At 54.0% G+C, this 4,112-nt stretch overlaps 1 pseudogene; it reads right to left on the minus strand.

Annotated features, from left to right (window-relative positions):
* Positions 1 to 369: 369 nt before the first annotated feature.
* LOC127484504 (interferon-related developmental regulator 2-like) lies at positions 370 to 1,381 on the minus strand (annotated as a pseudogene).
* Positions 1,382 to 4,112: the final 2,731 nt, after the last annotated feature.

Raw genomic sequence — 4,112 nt, forward strand, 5'->3', positions numbered from 1 at the left:
GTCTCTAATCATCTTTAAAAACCAGGGCACAGCTCCAATCCAGGTATCTGCCTCCCCACCCCCGCCCCGCCGCCATCCCCCTAAGGAAGTGGGTCTCCTTGGGGAGCGAGACTTGAGAAAGGAAAGGGACGGCGCCTCACTGCCTTCCCCCGAGCCCTCCTGAGACAGCACAGGAGGAGGGGGCAAGGCTGCGGGGACAAAGGGCGAGAGTACCAAGTGTCCTGGTCCTCAGCTGCCCACGCCGTGTCTATTTTTGGTTCTGTTATTTAAAAAATAAAGTGACAATTACTGGCAGAGGCCAGCTGTTGCGCTGTCTTCCGTTAAAAACCATGGACGAGCGTGTGCACAGTCTTCTCGGCTGATCCCGTGTCACAGGCTGCCTGCCTGCTTGTCCCCCACGCAGCCGCGAGCCTCGGTCTGGGTTTTGAGGGCAGCAGCATTGTCCAGGTGCTTCTCAAAGCATGCAGTTTGGCAGGCTTTCAGGGCAGCAGCGTCCAACACCAGCACAGGGCCCAGGCCAAAGATGTCACGAAGCAGCTTGTCATTCTGCAGGTGGCATTGCCTGCCCGAGCGTTCTGCCTTGAAGGAGGTGGAGGTCCGGTGCTGGGGCCGGCTGTCCGCGTACAGCACCTCGAGGCCGAAGCTGTGCAGGGTGGCACGGAGGATGGGGCGCTGTGCCGGCAGCGGCCTTGGCATGGTACTTGTGCCGTCATTGGCCGCAGTGTGCAGGGCACGGTGGCGGGCCTCCGCATCCTCACACACAAAGTCCTCCTCGAGGTTCTGGGAGAGCGCGAAGAGCAGAGCGATGATTTCACCGCAGCGTGCGCAGATTTGCACTCTCGCTGGACAAGAGTGGGGACAGCTGGGGCAGCTGCCTATTAGAGATGCGGCTGATGCCGGCACAGGGGCAGGTAGTGAGCTGTAAGGCCCAGGCCCGTGGGGCAGCAGGAAGCACACCAAGCAGGCTGGTGGGGGCCAAGTGAGCAGTGGAGCTACCCAAGCCACATGGCTGTCTAAAAACCCTTCGTAGGCAAGCAAGGCCAGAGACCAGATTCTAGACAGCAGCAGCAGCCATGCAGCACCCCCAAGCCAAGGGCCGAAGCTCAGTGGAGCAGGCGGCAGGGCTGGCTGCATGGGCACTGAGCGCGCACAGCGGGGGCTGCCGGCTGGGGACCACTCCTGGCCCTTGTGGCCAGGGCCCAGCCTCAGGCAGAGCAGGCCCAGTGTGGCCCAACCAGGGCCCCTCCTCGCCCCTCCCTTTCTTGAAGCCCTTCTCTAGGGCATTCTGGCCAGAAGGCAGGGGCCGGGAGGCCACGGGTGCAGGGGCAGGCTCTGCAGCGCTCCTTTCGATCCTGGCCCTTGTGTTTGTGCAGCTGTTCATGTGCTCCTGCAGCTTCTCCTGCTGCCCTGCTCATCCGGGCACCGCTGCTGGCCCTGCAGGCCTCCCTGGCTGCTGCTTCCTCACTGGACCCCAAGTCAGCCTGAGCTGACCACTGCCTCCTCGTGGGTCCTGTCACCCTTAGGGGCATGGGGCATGCTGGGAACTGGACATGGAGGGCACTGGGGCTGGGGGTCAGGACTCACGTGCTGCTGTGCTGAGACTTAGGCAGATGGCTAGAGTCACAGCCGCGGGACAATGCCTTCGCCAGGCGCCCTCCCTCTTGCTCTGTGTCTTGGCCATCTAGGTGTCTTTTTTTTTTATAAACTTTTTTTAAAAATTTATTTGACAGGTAGTGTTATAGACAGAGAGAGAGACAGAGAGAAAGGTCTTCCTTCCGTTGATTCACTCCCCCTAAATGGCTGCTATGGCCGGAGCTACGCTGATCCAAAGCCAGGAGCCAGGTGCTTCCTCCTGGTTTCCCATGCGGGTGCAGGCGCCCAAGCACTTGGACCATCCTGCACTGCCTTCCCGGGCCACAGCAGAGAGCTGGACTGGAAGAAGAGCAACCGGGACTAGAACTGGCACCCATATTGGATGCCGGTGCTGCAGGCGGAGGATTAACCAAGTGAGCCACGGCACCTGCCCTAGATGTATCTTTTGTAAAATTTGTTTTCCAGTGGTTGCCCTAGTTTTCTTCTAATTTGCCTTTTATTGATTTGAAAGAGTTTCTGAAATACATTATACATGTGAGCCTTGTGTGGTTGAATGTGTTGCAAATATCTTCCCTCACTGTGGCTTGTTCTTGCAGTCTCTTGGTAGCTTTTGGTGATGAGAAGTTCTCCAATTTTGTAAAACATGTATTCGAGAGGCAAAGAGATGGAGAGAGGGCTCCCATCCACTGGTTCACCCCTCAGATGCCATGGTGGCTGGGCTTGGTCTAGTCTGGGGCCAGAGCCAGGAAGCAGGAACTCAGCCCAGGTCTCTCATGTGCGTGGCAGGGGCCCAAGTTCATTACCATCACTTCCCAAGGCCTGGGGAGAAGCTGGAGTCAGGGTGTGGTGCTGGCAGTGGAACCCACGCAGTCCAATGTGACGTGTGGGCGTCTGAGCTGCTAGTGTAAACTCCCCTTCTAGAAACTCTCAATATAATTTTTTAAGATTTATTTTATTTATTTGAAAGGCAGAGTGATGGGGGTGGAGTAGGGGAGATCTTCCATCTGCTGGTTCGCTCCCCAAATGGCCATAATGGCCAGGGCTGGGCCAGGCTGAAGCCAGGAGCCAGGAACGCCATTCAAATCTCCCACATGGGTGACAGGGGCCTGGTACTTAGACCATCATTGCTGCCTCCCAGGAACTTTAGCAGGAAGCTGAATCAGAAGTGGACCAGCCAGGGTTTGAACCGGCACTCCAGTGTGAGATACTGGCATTGTAGGCAGCAGCTTAACCCACTGAGCCACAGTCCTGGCTCCAAGATGTTCTTAATATTTTTTCCAAAGTTTTTTTTTTTTTTATAATTTTTGACAGGCAGAGTTAGACAGTGAGAGAGAGAGACAGAGAGAAAGATCTTCCTTTTTCCGTTGGTTCACCCCCAAAGTGATCGCTACGGTCGGCGCATTACGGCCGGTGTGTTGCGGCCTGCGTGCTGTGCTGATTCGATGGCAGGAGCCAAGTGCTTCCTCCTGGTCTGCCATGCAGGTGCAGGGCCCAAGCACTTGGGCCATCCTCCACTGCACTCCCGGGCCACAGCAGAGAGCTGGCCTGGAAGAGGGGCAACCGGGACAGAATCCGGCACCCCGACTGGGACTAGAACCCGGTGTGCCAGCGCTGCAGGCGGAGGATTAGCCTAGTGAGCTGCGGCGCCGGCCTAAAGACTTATTTATTTACTTGAAAGTCAGAGTTACACAGAGAGAGAGAGGAGAGGCACAGAAGAGAGGTCCTCCATCTGCTGGTTCACAACCCAGTTGGCTAAAACAGCCGGAGCTGTGCAGATCTGAAGCCAGGTGCCAGGAGTCTCCTCCGGGTCTTCACACAGGTGCAGGGGCCCAAGGACTTGGGCCATCCTCCACTGCTTTCCCAGGCCATAGCAGAGAGCTGGATCAGAAGTAGAGTAGCCGGGACCTGAACTGGCGCCCATATGAGATGCTGGCACCACAGGCAGCAACTTTACCCACTATGCCACAGCGCCGGCCCCAGAAGTTCTTAATTTTAATGCAATTGAATTTAGCAAGAGAAAAAAAAATTGTGGCTGGTACCTATTATAACTGATGTAAAAAGGTTTTTCAAGGCCAGGTCTTTAGCACAACAGTTAAAATGCTGGTTAACGTGTTGTGTTACTAAACTTATTTATTCTTAAAGCTTATCTTTTCTTCTTAAGTTTTACTTTTTTTGTGAGTGTGTTCTACACATTATGTATCATATTATAGGCAAATGATATCAGTTTTACTTCTTCCTTGTCAATGCTTTCTCATCCTACCACACTAGGCTAATAACAATGCTGAATGAAGTTGGTGACAACCAGCACCCTCACTTTGTCCCTGATCTCAAAGGGAGATTTAAGAACACTTTACTGTTACTGTTATGAGATTACTATTAGTTTTTCAAACACCCTTCTCAAATTAAGGAAATTGCTCTCTATTCCTACTTTGCTAAAATTTGTGGATGGACATTGAATTTATCAAAAACTTCCCCCCTATAGACATTGAGATACAAACATGATTTTTTGGAGGGTTAAG

Source organism: Oryctolagus cuniculus, chromosome 17 (assembly GCF_964237555.1).
Source record: "Oryctolagus cuniculus chromosome 17, mOryCun1.1, whole genome shotgun sequence".
Lineage (NCBI taxonomy): Eukaryota > Metazoa > Chordata > Mammalia > Lagomorpha > Leporidae > Oryctolagus > Oryctolagus cuniculus.